Source organism: Oncorhynchus keta, chromosome 31 (genome assembly GCF_023373465.1).
Source record: "Oncorhynchus keta strain PuntledgeMale-10-30-2019 chromosome 31, Oket_V2, whole genome shotgun sequence".
NCBI lineage: Eukaryota > Metazoa > Chordata > Actinopteri > Salmoniformes > Salmonidae > Oncorhynchus > Oncorhynchus keta.
Window position 1 is genome coordinate 25,577,261 of NC_068451.1, and position 19,288 is coordinate 25,596,548.

At 45.4% G+C, this 19,288-nt stretch overlaps 1 long non-coding RNA gene across 1 annotated transcript; it reads right to left on the reverse strand.

The window, feature by feature from the left end:
- Positions 1-826: 826 nt before the first annotated feature.
- LOC118379507 (uncharacterized) lies at positions 827-4,091 on the reverse strand. The gene is made up of 2 exons (XR_008087826.1): positions 3,705-4,091; positions 827-1,406 (listed from the first exon to the last, which is right to left on the reverse strand). It is a non-coding gene; the product is annotated as an uncharacterized LOC118379507 (long non-coding RNA).
- Between the last annotated feature and the right edge of the window lie 15,197 nt (positions 4,092-19,288).

The window sequence follows — 19,288 nt, forward strand, 5'->3', positions numbered from 1 at the left end:
GTATCCTTATGGATAACAAGATGCTTGTTACATACTGCAGTTTTAAACAATCCACAGACAATGTGGCTAGTTTTATCTCAGAACCCAGAAACAAATCTCCCATGCACAGGATGTCACAAGAGACTGGATGGATGTGCCTAATGAATAATCATCTCTCCTGTCATTTGCATTTGGACTTAGTGTTCTGTGCTATTGCCCTCTTAAAACACATTAGGTAAAAGGTCATACAAAAAAACATGCTTTTTACCCCTTGTACCACCATCTTTAAATGCAAGTGAAATGTCATAATGTATTATTTTGGCCACTAGATGGCAGAAATGTATCTGCAAAGTTTTAGACTGATCCAATGAACCATTACACATATGTTCAAAATGTTGTATATTATTGTAAAATGTTGTAATATATTTTCAAGTTTATAATTGTGCACTCTCCTCAAACAATAGCAATGCTAGTATTTCACTGTAATAGCTACTGTAAATAGGACAGTGCAGTTAGATTAACACGATGTTAAGCTTTCTGCCCATATCAGATATGTCTATGTCCTGAGATTTTTTACTTACAACCTCATGCTAATCACATTAGCTTACGTTAGCGCAACCGTCCCGCGCGGGGGGACACCGATCCGTTAAAATCACAGTCTTGTGTGTTCATCAATGGCTCTGCATTTTTTGTTCAGTAGGAGATGTTACTGTAGATCTGTAGATCAGCATGTCCCTAAGAGGTGCTGCTGGGGTTTGTTGGGGCAGGAGAGGGTCATAAGGCAGAGGTCAGAGTACCTACAGACAGTTGTAACGATTGTCGGTGGAAGAAGGTGAGGACCAAGATGCAGCGTGGTAAGTGTTCATCATTATTTTAATAAACTGAACACTAAATACAACAAGAAACAAAATAAACAACCGAAACAGGTCCGTCAGGTACAAAACACACTAAACAGAAAATAATTACACACAAATCATAGTGGGAAAACAGGCTACCTAAGTATGGTTCTCAATCAGAGACAACGATCGACAGCTGCCTCTGATTGGGAACCATACCAGGCCAAACACAGAAATACACAACCTAGAACAAAAACATAGAATGCCCACCCCAACTCACGCCCTGACCAAACTAAAACAGAGACATAAAAATGAACTAAGGTCAGGGCGTAACAACAGTAACCAGAAAGGAAGGTTCAAACGGCATGAACTCATGGCCGGGTCAGAGTCGCAGTTCATCTGATAGAAGATAATATAGATACAATTATAGGAAGGAAAACATCCATTAGTAGGACCTTCATATCCATGGTAAAGTGAACCTTTCAGACATCTGCAATTATTGTTCTGCAGTGTTCTGTTATCCAGATGAGTGTGAGAGAGGCCTGAGAGAGAGGAGTCGCCAGGATACTTCTTCAAACTCTGATTGTAAGCCTGAGACACAGAGAGTAAAGGATAAAGAGGGAGAAATAAGTAGATAAAGCTTTGACAAACATAGTATGTCTCTGATACCAAACCAAAACATAGTATGTCTCTGATACCAACCAAAACATAGTATGTCTCTGATGTCAACCAAAACATAGTATGTCTCTGATACCAACCAAAACATAGTATGTCTCTGATACCAACCAAAACATAGTATGTCTCTGATACCAACCAAAACATAGTATGTCTCTGATATCAACCAAAACATAGTATGTCTCTGATATCAACCAAAACATAGTATGCCTCTGATACCAACCAAAACATAGTATGTCTCTGATATCAACCAAAACATAGTATGTCTCTGATACCAAACCAAAACATAGTATGTCTCTGATACCAAACCAAAACATAGTATGTCTCTGATACCAAACCAAAACATAGTATGTCTCTGATACCAACCAAAACATAGTATGTCTCTGATACCAAACCAAAACATAGTATGTCTCTGATACCAAACCAAAACATAGTATGTCTCTGATACCAACCAAAACATAGTATGTCTCTGATACCAAACCAAAACATAGTATGTCTCTGATACCAAACCAAAACATAGTATGTCTCTGATACCAAACCAAAACATAGTATGTCTCTGATACCAACCAAAACATAGTATGTCTCTGATACCAAACCACAACATAGTATGTCTCTGATATCAACCAAAACATAGTATGTCTCTGATACCAAACCAAAACATAGTATGTCTCTGATATCAACCAAAACATAGTATGTCTCTGATATCAACCAAAACATAGTATGTCTCTGATATCAACCAAAACATAGTATGTCTCTGATACCAAACCAAAACATAGTATGTCTCTGATACCAAACCAAAACATAGTATGTCTCTGATACCAAACCAAAACATAGTATGTCTCTGATACCAAACCAAAACATAGTATGTCTCTGATATCAACCAAAACATAGTATGTCTCTGATACCAAACCAAAACATAGTATGTCTCTGATACCAAACCAAAACATAGTATGTCTCTGATACCAAACCAAAACATAGTATGTCTCTGATACCAAACCAAAACATAGTATGTCTCTGATACCAAACCAAAACATAGTATGTCTCTGATATCAACCAAAACATAGTATGCCTCTGATACCAAACCAAAACATAGTATGTCTCTGATACCAAACCAAAACATAGTATGTCTCTGATACCAAACCAAAACATAGTATGTCTCTGATACCAAACCAAAACATAGTATGTCTCTGATACCAAACCAAAACATAGTATGCCTCTGATACCAAACCAAAACATAGTATGTCTCTGATATCAACCAAAACATAGTATGTCTCTGATATCAACCAAAACATAGTATGTCTCTGATATCAACCAAAACATAGTATGTCTCTGATACCAAACCAAAACATAGTATGTCTCTGATATCAACCAAAACATAGTATGCCTCTGATACCAAACCAAAACATAGTATGTCTCTGATATCAACCAAAACATAGTATGCCTCTGATATCAACCAAAACATAGTATGTCTCTGATACCAACCAAAACATAGTATGCCTCTGATACCAAACCAAAACATAGTATGCCTCTGATACCAAACCAAAACATAGTATGTCTCTGATATCAACCAAAACATAGTATGTCTCTGATATCAACCAAAATCAAATCAAATCAAATCAAATTTTATTTGTCACATACACATGGTTAGCAGATGTTAAATGCGAGTGTAGCGAAATGCTTGTGCTTCTAGTTCCGACAATGCAGTGATAACCAACAAGTAATCTAACTAACAATTCCAAAACTACTGTCTTATACACAGTGTAAGGGGATAAGGAATATGTACATAAGGATATATGAATGAGTGATGGTACAGAGCAGCATACAGTAGATGGTATCGAGTACAGTATATACATATGAGATGAGTGTGTAGACAAAGTAAACAAAGTGGCATAGTTAAAGTGGCTAGTGATACATGTGTTACATAAGGATGCAGTCGATGATGTAGAGTACAGTATATACATATGCATATGAGATGAATAATGTAGGGTAAGTAACATTATATAAGGTAGCATTGTTTAAAGTGGCTAGTGATATATTTACATAATTCCCATCAATTCCCATTATTAAAATGGCTGGAGTTGGGTCAGTGTCAATGACAGTGTGTTGGCAGCAGCCACTCACACTGTTAGTGGTGGCTGTTTAACAGTCTGATGGCCTTGAGATAGAAGCTGTTTTTCAGTCTCTCGGTCCCAGCTTTGATGCACCTGTACTGACCTCGCCTTCTGGATGATAGCGGGGTGAACAGGCAGTGGTTCGGGTGGTTGATGTCCTTGATGATCTTTATGGCCTTCCTGTAACAACGGGTGGTGTAGGTGTCCTGGAGGGCAGGTAGTTTGCCCCGGTGATGCGTTGTGCAGTCCTCACTACCCTCTGGAGAGCCTTACGGTTGAGGGCGGAGCAGTTGCCGTACCAGGCGGTGATACAGCCCGCCAGGATGCTCTCGATTGTGCATCTGTAGAAGTTTGTGAGTGCTTTTGGTGACAAGCCGAATTTCTTCAGCCTCCTGAGGTTGAATAGGCGCTGCTGCGCCTTCTTCACGACGCTGTCAGTGTGAGTGGACCAATTCAGTTTGTCTGTGATGTGTATGCCGAGGAACTTAAAACTAGCTACCCTCTCCACTACTGTTCCATCGATGTGGATAGGGGGTGTTCCTCTGCTGTTTCCTGAAGTCCACAATCATCTCCTTAGTTTTGTTGACGTTGAGTGTGAGGTTATTTTCCTGACACCACACTCCGAGGGCCCTCACCTCCTCCCTGTAGGCCGTCTCGTCGTTGTTGGTAATCAAGCCTACCACTGTTGTGTCGTCCGCAAACTTGATGATTGAGTTGAGGCGTGCGTGGCCACGCAGTCGTGGGTGAACAGGGAGTACAGGAGAGGGCTCAGAACGCACCCTTGTGGGGCCCCGTGTTGAGGATCAGCGGGGAGGAGATGTTGTTGCCTACCCTCACCACCTGGGGCGGCCCGTCAGGAAGTCCAGTACCCAGTTGCACAGGGCGGGGTCGAGACCCAGGGTCTCGAGCTTGATGACGAGCTTGGAGGGTACTATGGTGTTGAATGCCGAGCTGTAGTCGATGAACAGCATTCTCACATAGGTATTCCTCTTGTCCAGGTGGGTTAGGGCAGTGTGCAGTGTGGTTGAGATTGCATCGTCTGTGGACCTATTTGGGCGGTAAGCAAATTGGAGTGGGTCTAGGGTGTCAGGTAGGGTGGAGGTGATATGGTCCTTGACTAGTCTCTCAAAGCACTTCATGATGACGGAAGTGAGTGCTACGGGCGGTAGTCGTTTAGCTCAGTTACCTTAGCTTTCTTGGGAACAGGAACAATGGTGGCCCTCTTGAAGCATGTGGGAACAGCAGACTGGTATAGGGATTGATTGAATATGTCCGTAAACACACCGGCCAGCTGGTCTGCGCATGCTCTGAGGGCGCGGCTGGGGATGCCGTCTGGGCCTGCAGCCTTGCGAGGGTTAACACGTTTAAATGTCTTACTCACCTCGGCTGCAGTGAAGGAGAGACCGCATGTTTCCGTTGCAGGCCGTGTCAGTGGCACTGTATTGTCCTCAAAGCGGGCAAAAAGTTATTTAGTCTGCCTGGGAGCAAGACATCCTGGTCCGTGACTGGGCTGGATTTCATCTTGTAGTCCGTGATTGACTGTAGACCCTGCCACATGCCTCTTGTGTCTGAGCCGTTGAATTGAGATTCCACTTTGTCTCTGTACTGACGCTTAGCTTGTTTAATAGCCTTGCGGAGGGAATAGCTGCACTGTTTGTATTCAGTCATGTTGCCAGACACCTTGCCCTGATTAAAAGCAGTGGTTCGCGCTTTCAGTTTCACGCGAATGCTGCCATCAATCCACGGTTTCTGGTTAGGGAATGTTTTTATCGTTGCTATGGGAACGACATCTTCGACGCACGTTCTAATGAACTCGCACACCGAATCAGCGTATTCGTCAATATTCCCATCTGACGCAATACGAAACATGTCCCAGTCCACGTGATGGAAGCAGTCTTGGAGTGTAGAGTCAGCTTGGTCTGACCAGCGTTGGACAGACCTCAGCGTGGGAGCCTCTTGTTTTAATTTCTGCCTGTAGGCAGGGATCAGCAAAATGGAGTCGTGGTCAGCTTTTCCGAAAGGGGGCGGGGCAGGGCCTTATATGCGTCGCGGAAGTTAGAGTAACAATGATCCAAGGTTTTACCACCCCTGGTTGCGCAATCGATATGCTGATAAAATTTAGGAGTCTTGTTTTCAGATTGGCTATGTTAAAATCCCCAGCTACAATGAATGCAGCCTCCGGATAAATGGTTTCCAGTTTGCAAAGAGTTAAATAAAGTTCGTTCAGAGCCATCGATGTGTCTGCTTGGGGGATATATACGGCTGTGATTATAATCGAAGAGAATTCTCTTGGAAGATAATGCGGTCTACATTTGATTGTGAGGAATTCTAAATCAGGTGAACAGAAGGATTTGAGTTCCTGTATGTTTCCTTCATCACACCATGTCCCGTTAGTCATGAGGCATACGCCCCCGCCACTCTTCTTACCAGAGAGATGTTTGTTTCTGTCCGCGCGATGCGTGGAGAAACCCGTTGGCTGTACCGCCCTGGATAGCGTCTAGTATGCCTCTGATATCAACCAAAACATAGTATGTCTCTGATACCAAACCAAAACATAGTATGCCTCTGATACCAAACCAAAACATAGTATGTCTCTGATACCAAACCAAAACATAGTATGCCTCTGATACCAAACCAAAACATAGTATGCCTCTGATACCAAACCAAAACATAGTATGTCTCTGATACCAAACCAAAACATAGTATGCCTCTGATACCAAACCAAAACATAGTATGTCTCTGATATCAACCAAAACATAGTATGTCTCTGATATCAACCAAAACATAGTATGCCTCTGATACCAACCAAAACATAGTATGCCTCTGATATCAACCAAAACATAGTATGTCTCTGATATCAACCAAAACATAGTATGTCTCTGATATCAACCAAAACATAGTATGTCTCTGATACCAACCAAAACATAGTATGTCTCTGATATCAACCAAAACATAGTATGTCTCTGATATCAACCAAAACATAGTATGCTTCTGATACCAAACCAAAACATAGTATGTCTCTGATATCAACCAAAACATAGTATGCTTCTGATACCAAACCAAAACATAGTATGTCTCTGATACCAAACCAAAACTTAGTATGTCTCTGATATCAACCAAAACATAGTATGTCTCTGATATCAACCAAAACATAGTATGCCTCTGATACCAAACCAAAACATAGTATGTCTCTGATATCAACCAAAACATAGTATGTCTCTGATACCAACCAAAACATAGTATGTCTCTGATACCAACCAAAACATAGTATGTCTCTGATACCAACCAAAACATAGTATGTCTCTGATATCAACCAAAACATAGTCTGCCTCTGATACCAACCAAAACATAGTATGTCTCTGATACCAACCAAAACATAGTATGTCTCTGATACCAACCACAACATAGTATGTCTCTGATATCAACCAAAACATAGTATGTCTCTGATACCAAACCAAAACATAGTATGCCTCTGATACCAACCAAAACATAGTATGTCTCTGATATCAACCAAAACATAGTATGCCTCTGATACCAAACCAAAACATAGTATGTCTCTGATACCAAACCAAAACATAGTATGCCTCTGATACCAAACCAAAACATAGTATGTCTCTGATATCAACCAAAACATAGTATGTCTCTGATACCAACCAAAACATAGTATGTCTCTGATACCAACCACAACATAGTATGCTTCTGATACCAAACCAAAACATAGTATGTCTCTGATACCAACCACAACATAGTATGTCTCTGATATCAACCAAAACATAGTATGCTTCTGATACCAAACCAAAACATAGTATGTCTCTGATACCAAACCAAAACTTAGTATGTCTCTGATATCAACCAAAACATAGTATGTCTCTGATATCAACCAAAACATAGTATGTCTCTGATACCAAACCAAAACATAGTATGTCTCTGATATCAACCAAAACATAGTATGTCTCTGATACCAACCACAACATAGTATGTCTCTGATATCAACCAAAACATAGTATGCTTCTGATACCAAACCAAAACATAGTATGTCTCTGATACCAAACCAAAACATAGTATGTCTCTGATATCAACCAAAACATAGTATGCCTCTGATACCAAACCAAAACATAGTATGTCTCTGATATCAACCAAAACATAGTATGTCTCTGATACCAACCAAAACATAGTATGCCTCTGATACCAAACCAAAACATAGTATGCCTCTGATACCAAACCAAAACATAGTATGTCTCTGATACCAAACCAAAACATAGTATGTCTCTGATACCAACCACAACATAGTATGCTTCTGATACCAAACCAAAACATAGTATGTCTCTGATACCAACCACAACATAGTATGTCTCTGATATCAACCAAAACATAGTATGCTTCTGATACCAAACCAAAACATAGTATGTCTCTGATACCAAACCAAAACTTAGTATGTCTCTGATATCAACCAAAACATAGTATGTCTCTGATATCAACCAAAACATAGTATGTCTCTGATATCAACCAAAACATAGTATGTCTCTGATACCAACCACAACATAGTATGTCTCTGATATCAACCAAAACATAGTATGCTTCTGATACCAAACCAAAACATAGTATGTCTCTGATACCAAACCAAAACTTAGTATGTCTCTGATATCAACCAAAACATAGTATGTCTCTGATATCAACCAAAACATAGTATGCCTCTGATACCAAACCAAAACATAGTATGTCTCTGATATCAACCAAAACATAGTATGTCTCTGATACCAACCACAACATAGTATGTCTCTGATATCAACCAAAACATAGTCTGCCTCTGATACCAACCAAAACATAGTATGTCTCTGATATCAACCAAAACATAGTATGTCTCTGATACCAACCAAAACATAGTATGTCTCTGATACCAACCACAACATAGTATGTCTCTGATATCAACCAAAACATAGTCTGCCTCTGATACCAACCAAAACATAGTATGCCTCTGATATCAACCAAAACAACTAAGGTGCTGAAATCAAAATAGCCTAGATACCCTAGAATAGATTTGGAATCCCAAAAACTGACCTGTAGTGCGATCTGCAGAGCAGAGTACTGCACCCACATCTCCTGCTGCTGTGCCGTTGACAGCCAGAACGCCCCCTCTCTCATACTCAGGTACTGGGACCACACACACTCTGAGAACGGACTAAAGCACAGGGTGAACAGTCAGGGCACACACATGCACCATGTAAAAACCCACACGCACGCACACACATAAATAAATGTTCATTAACTGCATTACAATCAGAGAGTAATTCATTGAGACTAATTGCCTTACTATTGGGAGATGGAGAATATCTTTGGCCATCAAAGACCCCAAAACCCTGAAGTTGACGGACCTGACACAAAAACATGCAAATACTCAACAAAACACTTTGAGGAATGAGATTCTTTATCTCATTAAGACTACTTGGTTATCCATTGTTTATTATGTGATAGTAAACATATGAGTTTGGGTTACCTGGGATAGGTAGGGTGGATGAGAGACTGGACAAACATCCCCATGGGAAAGACTAGCTCATTGATGGAGAGAAATTGAGTGAGGGACCAACCGGAGGAGAAGATGGAGAGACAGAGAGGGCAAAAGAGAGAGAGAATGCTCAATTCATATGTTAATAACACATATCTACCCAAACTAAATCATATAGACTTTTCATGACAACTGGGCTCTCACACATCATCTCCTTCAGTCTGATAAAAGAGTTTGCTTGATCCCTGGTGCTAGAGGGAGAGAGACTGGATGTAGATGGAAAAATATTGTGTTTGTCAATTGTCACCTATTAATAAAATAAATGAGTGAAATTGAACTACCAGTACGTATACAGTACAATGTATCATCATCACTGGTAATATGATTCATTAGTGATATTGATGATGAAATCCTATATCTTATTGGCAATGTAGACTAGTTCCACTACAATAAAATACTCTTCCTTTGAATACAGTTGGTTGAGTTCAGCTTCACTGAAAATGTTGTTTTTAGTTGAAAGTCTTGGAGTTAGAGACTGAATCTGGGAAAACAGATTGTTCATTTCAAGTGGACAATGAATACAAAGTTGTTTTTAAATAAGGGTTCCAGTGAATTACATCCACTGTTGACCTTTTACCTTATTCAAAACAGACATGCGAGACTCCTCATCTCTCCACCTGAGATCAGGTAGTTTGGACTTGGAGGAATAGACATTCTGAATCAGCTCCTCTGCCTAGAGGAAACAGATAGTACCTTATTCAAAACAGACATGCGAGACTCCTCATCTCTCCACCTGAGATCAGGTAGTTTGGACTTGGAGGAATAGACATTCTGAATCAGCTCCTCTGCCTGGAGGAAACAGATAGTACCTTATTCAAAACAGACATGCGAGACTCCTCATCTCTCCACCTGAGATCAGGTAGTTTGGACTTGGAGGAATAGACATTCTGAATCAGCTCCTCTGCCTAGAGGAAACAGATAGTACCTTATTCAAAACAGACATGCGAGACTCCTCATCTCTCCACCTGAGATCAGGTAGTTTGGACTTGGAGGAATAGACATTCTGAATCAGCTCCTCTGCCTAGAGGAAACAGATAGTACCTTATTCAAAACAGACATGCGAGACTCCTCATCTCTCCACCTGAGATCAGGTAGTTTGGACTTGGAGGAATAGACATTCTGAATCAGCTCCTCTGCCTGGAGGAAACAGCCAATACAATCTCAACACACTTGTAATGTAATATCACATCTATGAAGTAGTTATCTTGAATTTTGTTGCCAAAAATAATATTTCACATTTGAAAATCATTAATAATGTAGTTCACATAAATACAATTCATCAAAACATTTGAGTTCATAATTACATAACATGATTGACAGATGTAATAGTCCATGGGAGTTTTTGGAGTCCATCTTATTTATTTTAGTTCTGTTTTGATTTGTTAAAAATATAGTGTTCAATCAAAAGTTTTTTATAGTCATAATGCATCTTGTCTTCCAAATTTTACTGTTCACTTTAATTCTTTAGTAATGTCAATGCATATTATTGTCCAACAGAATTCTTTAATGTCATCCATGTGAGTATCGAAGACACCCTGAAAGACTTATACATACATAAAAATACACTGCTCAAAAAAATAAAGGGAACACTAAAATAACACATCCTAGATCTGAATGAATGAAATATTTTTATTAAATACTTTTTTCTTTCCATAGTTGAATGTGCTGACAACAAAATCACACAAAAATTATCAATGTAAATCAAATGTACCAACCCATGGAGGTCTGGATTTGGAGTCACACTCAAAATTAAAGTGGAAAACCACACTACAGGCTGACCCAACTTTGATGTAATGTCCTTAAAACAAGTCAAAATGAGGCTCAGTAGGGTGTGTGGCCTCCACGTGCCTGTATGACCTCCCTACAACGCCTGGGCATGCTCCTGATGAGGTGGCGGATGGTCTCCTGAGGGATCTCCTCCCAGACCTGGACTAAAGCATCCGCCAACTCCTGGACAGTCTGTGGTGCAACGTGGCGTTGGTGGATGGAGCGAGACATGATGTCCCATATGTGCTCAAAAGGTCTGGGGAACGGGCGGGCCAGTCCATAGCATCAATGCCTTCCTCTTGCAGGAACTGTTGACACACTCCAGCCACATGAGGTCTAGCATTGTCTTGCATTAGGAGGAACCCAGGGCCAACCGCACCAGCATATGGTCTCACAAGGGGTCTGAGGATCTCATCTTGGTACCTAATGGCAGTCAGGCTACCTCTGGCGAACACATGGAGGGCTGTGCAGACCCCCAAAGAAATGCCACCCCACACCATGACTGACCCACCGCCAAACCGGTCATGCTGGAGGATGTTGCAGGCAGCAGAACGTTCTCCACGGCGTCTCCAGACTGTCACGTCTGTCACATGTGCTCAGTGTGAACCTGCTGTCATCTGTGAAGAGCACAGGGTGCCAGTGGCGAATTTGCCCATCTTGGTGTTCTCTGGTAAATGCCAAACGTCCTGCACGGTGTTGGGCTGTAAGCACAACCCCCACCTGTGGACGTCGGGCCCTCATACCACTCTCATGGAGTCTGTTTCTGACCGTTTGAGCAGACACATGCACATTTGTGGCCTGCTGGAGGTCATTTTGCAGGGCTCTGGCAGTGCTCCTCCTGCTCCTCCTTGCACAAAGGCGGAGGTAGCGGTCCTGCTGCTGGGTTGTTGCCCTCCTACGGACTCCTCCACGTCTCCTGATGTACTGGCCTGTCTCCTGGTAGCGCCTCCATGCTCTGGACACTACACTGACAGACACAGCAAACCTTCTTCGCATTGATGTGCCATCCTGGATGAGCTGCACTACCTGAGCCACTTGTGTGGGTTGTAGACTCCGTCTCATGCTACCACTAGAGTGAAAGCACCGCCAGCATTCAAAAGTGACCAAAACATCAGCCAGGAAGCATAGGAACTGAGAAGTGGTCTGTAGTCACCACCTGCAGATCAACTCCTTTATTGGGGGTGTCTTGCTAATTGCCTATAATATCCACCTGTTGTCTATTCCAAATGCACAACAGCATGTGAAATTTATTGTCAATCAGTGTTGCTTCCTAAGTGGACAGTTTGATTTCACAAAAGTGTGATTGACTTGGAGTTACATTGTGTTATTTAAGTGTTCCCTTTATTTTTTTGAGCAGTGTATATACTTCTCATCAGAACCCATATTTCTTAATTTCTGTAGCAGTTCACTAAAATGTGTTCTAAACTCTCTTCCTCATGACAATTAGGCATGGAACACAATTAACATGTTCTATTTATATTTTGTTGCTGCTATTCTTCATCACAGCCTACATCCTTCTGTCTTTCTGTTCTCTAAATACACACACAAATCAAATTAAATTTGTCACATGCGCCGAATACAACATGATACAACCTTACAGTAAAATGCTTACTTACAAGCCCTTAACCAGCAATGCAGTTTTAAGAAAATACCAACAAAAAAAGAAAGCGATAAAAATAACAAATAATTAAAGGGCAGGAGTAAATAACAATGTGGAGGCTATATACATGGGGTACCAGTACAGAGTCAATATGGAGGCTATATACATGGGGTACCAGTACAGAGTCAATATGGAGGCTATATACATGGGGTACCGTTACAGAGTCAATATGGAGGCTATATACATGGGGTACCAGTACAGAGTCAACATGGAGGCTATATACATGGGGTACCAGTACAGAGTCAATATGGAGGCTATATACATGGGGTACCAGTACAGAGTCAATATGGAGGCTATATACATGGGGTACCAGTACAGAGTCAATATGGAGGCTATATACATGGGGTACCAGTACAGAGTCAATATGGAGGCTATATACATGGGGTACCAGTACAGAGTCAATATGGAGGCTATATACATGGGTTACCAGTACAGAGTCAATATGGAGGCTATATACATGGGGTACCGTTACAGAGTCAATATGGAGGCTATATACATGGGGTACCGTTACAGAGTCAATGTGGAGGCTATATACATGGGGTACCGTTACAGAGTCAATATGGAGGCTATATACATGGGGTACCAGTACAGAGTCAATGTGGAGGCTATATACATGGGGTACCAGTACAGAGTCAATGTGGAGGCTATATACATGGGGTACCGTTACAGAGTCAATGTGGAGGCAATATACATGGGGTACCGTTACAGAGTCAATGTGGAGGCTATATACATGGGGTACCGTTACAGAGTCAATGTGGAGGCTATATACATGGGGTACCAGTACAGAGTAAATGTGGAGGCTATATACAGGGGGTACCAGTACAGAGTCAATGTGGAGGCTATATACATGGGGTACCAGTACATAGTCAATGTGGAGGCTATATACATGGGGTACCAGTACAGAGTCAATGTGCTGTCCTTTTCTCCAGGTGGGAAAGGGCAGTGTGGAGTGTAATAGAGATTGCGTCATCTATGGATCTGTTAATGCGGTATGCAAATTGGAGTAGGTCTAGGGTTTCTTGGATGATGACCAGCCTTAAAAAGCACTTCATGGCTACAGACGGGAGTGCGATGGGTCAGTAGTCATTTAGGCAGCTTACCTTAGTGTTCTTTAGCACAAGGACTATGGTGGTCTGCGTGAAACATGTTGGTATTACAGACTCAGACAGGGAGTGGTTGAAAATGTCAGTGAAGACACTTGCCAGTTGGTCAGCGCAAGCTCAGAGTACACGTCCTGGTAATCCGTCTGGCCCTGCGGCCTTGTGAATGTTGGCCTGTTTAAAGGTCTTACTCACATTGGCTGTGGAGAGCGTATTCACACAGTCATCCGGAACAGCTGATGACCTCATACATGTTTCAATGTTACTTGCCTCGAAGCGAGCATATAAGTTATTTAGCTCGTCTGGTATGCAGGTGTCACAGGGCAGCTCTTGGCTGTGCTTGCCTTTGTAGTCTGTAATAGTTTGCAGGCCCGGCCACATCCAACAAGCGTCAGAGCCGGTGTAGTACGATTCAATCTACGTCCTGTATTGACGCTTTGCCCGTTTGATGGTTCGTTGGAGGGCATAGTGGATTTCTTATAAGCTTCCGGGTTAGAGTCCCGCTCCTTCAAAGCGGCAGCTCTACCCTTTAGATCAGTGTGAATGTTGCCTGTAATCCATGGCTTCTGGTTGGGGTATGTACGTACAGTCACTGTGGGGACGACGTCCTCGATGCACTTCTTGATAAAGCCAGTGACAGATGTGGTGTACTCCTCAATGTCATCGGAAGAATCCCGGAACACGTTCCAGTCTGTGCTAGCAAAACAGTCCTGTAGTTTAGCATCTGCTTCATCTGACCATTTTTTTAATAGAGGAGAACACAAAGCTCCAGTGAAAAGTGCTTTATGAATATAAACCATTGCTGTATATACTGTAGAACACCCATTAGGTATTTCACTGCTCCAGAACCCCAGTTCAGTCCTGTTATGGAAACGGTTTCAGCAGTTCTATTTAAATCGTTGTCCCAAAGAACAGGTACAAAATCAACAGAGCAACGTTCTTAGATTCTCTGTCTGTCTGGCATTCTGTCTGCTGGAACCTTTTCTCTTATGTCTTTTCCCGGTCTCTCTCTCCTTCCTCCCTCTTTCTCTGCCTGTACTGCCCAGCTCATGACCCTGTGGGTGTAGCGGGACACCCTTGCCCCTCTGTCTCCCCCTGGTGGACAGAGACACCCCCTCAGACCCACAGGAAGTAGTCACAGGGCTGAGTAAAATGGTCAACTGAGACGGGCAGACGGGTGGTAGCTCTGTGACAAGCCGGGGAGGTACATGGAGTAGAGGCTGGAGGTGTGCTCTCTGGTGGGAGGTGCTGCTGGGAGTAGTAGGCCAGGCCCACTATGGAGGTGCAGGAGGAGGATGCCAAGAGGAAGAGAAGGAGTACACGGTGATGTGTCCACACCCAGGGCTTCACCTCCTCTTCAGACTGGGGCCGGGGCTCAGGAAGGGTATCGGGCTGGGGTAGGGGCTGGGGTAGGGGCATCAGGCTGGGGTAGGGGCTGGGGTAGGGGCATCAGGCTGGGGTAGGGGCTGGGTTAGGGGCTGGGGCTCAGGAAGGCTATCCAGCTGGGGTAGGGGCTGGGGCTCAGGAAGGCTATCCAGCTGATGTAGGGGCTGGGGCTCAGGAAGGCTATCCAGCTGGGGTAGGGGCTGGGGCTCAGGAAGGCTATCCAGCTGAGGTAGGGGCTGGGGCTCAGGAAGGCTATCCAGCTGAGGTAGGGGCTGGGGCTCAGGAAGGCTATCCAGCTGGGGTAAGGGCTGGGTTAGGGGCTGGGGCTCAGGAAGGCTATCCAGCTGGGGTAGGGGCTGGGGCTCAGGAAGGCTATCCAGCTGGGGTAGTGGCTGGGTTAGGGGCTGGGGCTCAGGAAGGCTATCCAGCTGGGGTAGGGGCTGGGGTAGTGGCTGGGGCTCAGGAATGCTTTCCAGCTGGGGTAGTGGCTGGGGCTCAGGAAGGCTATCCAGCTGGGGTAGGGGCTAAGCCTCAGAGAGATGATGTAGTTGGGACTGGAGCTGAAAGGGTATTAGAAGGGGGCTGCAGTTCAGTCAATCTAAACAAAATTGAAGGATAGTCAGTTTCATATCAGAATTATCATGATACACATTTCTGCTTCATTTAAGACTAATTTGACACATGAAAAATCTTATGGGCGGTAGACGGGGGTAGCTCTGTGACAAGCCGGGGAGGTACATGGAGGAGAGGCTGGAGGTGTGCTCTCTGGTGGGAGGTGCTGCTGGGAGTAGTAGGCCAGGCCCACTATGGAGGTGCAGGAGGAGGATGCCAAGAGGAAGAGAAGGAGTACACGGTGATGTGTCCACACCCAGGGCTTCACCTCCTCTTCAGACTGGGGCCGGGGCTCAGGAAGGGTATCCAGCTTTGGTAGGGGCTTGGGCTCAGGAAGGGTATCGGGCTGGGGTAGGGGCTGGGGCTCAGGAAGGCTATCCAGCTGGGGTAGGGGCTGGGGCTCAGGAAGGCTATCCAGCTGGGGTAGGGGCTGGGGCTCAGGAAGGCTATCCAGCTGGGGTAGGGGCTTGGGCTCAGGAAGGCTTTACAGCTGGGGTAGGGGCTGGGGCTCAGGAAGGCTATCCAGCTGGGGTAGGGGCTTGGGCTCAGGAAGGCTATCCAGCTGGGGTAGGGCCTGGGTTAGGGGCTTGGGCTCAGGAAGGCTATCCAGCTGGGTTAGGGGCTTGGGCTCAGGAAGGCTATCCAGCTGGGCTAGGGGCTGGGGCTCAGGAAGGCTATCCAGCTGGGCTAGGGGCTGGGGCTCAGGAAGGCTATCCAGCTGGGGTAGGGGCTGGGACTCAGGAAGACTATCCAGCTGGGGTAGGGCCTGGGTTAGGGGCTTGGGCTCAGGAAGGCTATCCAGCTGGGGTAGGGCCTTGGGCTCAGGAAGACTATCCAGCTGGGGTAGGGGCTTGGCTCAGGAAGGCTATCCAGCTGGGGTAGGGGCTGGGGCTCAGGAAGGCTTTACAGCTGGGGTAGGGGCTTGGGCTCAGGAAGGCTATCCAGCTGGGGTAGGGGCTTGGGCTCAGGAAAGGTATCCAGCTGGGGTAGGGGCTTGGGCTCAGGGAAGCTATCCAGCTGGGGTAGGGGTTGGGGCTCAGGAAGGCTATCCAGCTGGGGTAGGGGCTGGGACTCAGGAAGACTATCCAGCTGGGGTAGGGCCTGGGTTAGGGGCTTGGGCTCAGGAAGGCTATCCAGCTGGGGTAGGGGCTTGGCTCAGGAAGGCTATCCAGCTGGGGTAGGGGCTTGGCTCAGGAAGACTATCCAGCTGGGGTATGGGCTTGGCTCAGGAAGGCTATCCAGCTGGGGTAGGGGCTTGGCTCAGGAAGGCTATCCAGCTGGGGTAGGGGCTTGGCTCAGGAAGGCTATCCCAGGGGCTTGGCTCAGGAAGGCTATCCAGCTGGGGTAGGGGCTTGGCTCAGGAAGGCTATCCAGCTGGGGTAGGGGCTTGGCTCAGGAAGACTATCCAGCTGGGGTAGGGGCTTGGCTCAGGAAGGCTATCCAGCTGGGGTAGGGGCTTGGCTCAGGAAGGCTATCCAGCTGGGGTAGGGGCTTGGCTCAGGAAGGTTATCCAGCTGGGGTAGGGGCTTGGCTCAGGAAGGCTATCCAGCTGGGGTAGGGGCTTGGCTCAGGAAGGCTATCCAGCTGGGGTAGGGGCTGGGGCTCAGGAAGACTATCCAGCTGGGGTATGGGCTTGGCTCAGGAAGGCTATCCAGCTGGGGTAGGGGCTTGGCTCAGGAAGGCTATCCAGCTGGGGTAGGGGCTTGGCTCAGGAAGGCTATCCAGCTGGGGTAGGGGCTTGGCTCAGGAAGGCTATCCAGCTGGGGTAGGGGCTTGGCTCAGGAAGGCTATCCAGCTGGGGTAGGGGCTTGGCTCAGGAAGGCTATCCAGCTGGGGTAGGGGCTTGGCTCAGGAAGGCTATCCAGCTGGGGTAGGGGCTTGGCTCAGGAATGCTATCCAGCTGGGGTAGGGGCTTGGCTCAGGAAGGCTATCCAGCTGGGGTAGGGGCTTGGCTCAGGAAGGCTATCCAGCTGGGGTAGGGGCTTGGCTCAGGAAGGCTATCCAGCTGGGGTAGGGGCTTGGCTCAGGAAGGCTATCCAGCTGGGGTAGGGGCTTGGCTCAGGAAGGCCATCCAGCTGGGGTAGGGGCTTGGCTCAGGAAGGCTATCCAGCTGGGGTAGGGGCTTGGCTCAGGAAGGCTATCCAGCTGGGGTAGGGGCTTGGCTCAGGAAGGCTATCCAGCTGGGGTAGGGGCTGGGGCTCAGGAAGACTATCCAGCTGGGGTAGGGGCTTGGCTCAGGAAGGCTATCCAGCTGGGGTAGGGGCTTGGCTCAGGAAGGCTATCCAGCTGGGGTAGGGGCTTGGCTCAGGAAGGCTATCCAGCTGGGGTAGGGGCTGGGGCTCAGGAAGACTATCCAGCTGGGGTAGGGGCTTGGCTCAGGAAGGCTATCCAGCTGGGGTAGGGGCTTGGCTCAGGAAGGCTATCCAGCTGGGGTAGGGGCTGGGGCTCACTTGACACATGACAATCTTATTATTACCCATATTGTCCTCTATATACATGTAATACCACATTAATAAAAGGAAGACACTCCTCTATACAACTTGAAATGTACAGTATGAGACACAGGGAATTGAGAGCTTGCTCTAACAAGTAGAAAGTGTTCAGCCTCTGGCAGGCCAACACATTGATTTGACATCACCTAGGATCAGCATAAACTTCATAACATTTCATGAGATGAGGTAAAACCTGCAGACGGTCTTTTAATTGAGGCTCTGCTGGGATTTCTGCCATACTCTGTTGTGTCTTGTTCTGTCTGTCTGGGTTTAGCTTGTTGCAGCCACTGACATTTCTCATTTCTCCCTCACACGTAACCTCCAGACCTCTCTCTCCCCCCATCAGCCAGCTGTCATCTCAGCTCTCGATCTTCTTTTCTCCGACGTTCTGATAAACAGAGTTGACCTGACAGACTACCTCTCTCTCTGCTACATTAATAATATAATAATAATAATATAATATATGCCATTTAGCAGACGCTTTTATCCAAAGCGACTTACAGTCATGTGTGCATACATTCTACGTATGGGTGGTCCCGGGGATCGAACCCACTACCCTGGCGTTACAAGCGCCATCCTCTACCAACTGAGCTACAGAAGGACCACATCAGGTGGCACTGTGGATTCATTTAGACTGTGACATGCACGTGGGTGTGTTTGATGTGTAGGAGGAATCCTCTTCAATCCACAACCCTAAAATGACTGAGTTTTAACTCAAATGTTTTTATTTTACTTTTATTTAGGCAAGTCAGTTAAGAACAAATTCTTATTTTCAATGACAGCCTAGGAACAGTGGGTTAACTGCCTGTTCAGGGGCAGAATGACAGATTTCTACCTTGTCAGCTTGGGGATTTGAACTTGCTCTAATCACTAGGCTACCCTGCCGTAATGAGAACATAACGTCCCTAAGCAACAGGTCGGTACAGAGCCAATAAAATCAGCAGAACTCTGAAACACAGAAAAAGTCAAAACATTAAGAGGACACATTGTGCTCTCGATGCAGGGTAACAAACATTTTCTCAAATGAAAAAACAGTGCACACACAGCCGTCTACCCGCGTCGCTATCAGTGCAGCAGGGGGTCTGATATGAATTGATAGAGAGAGCA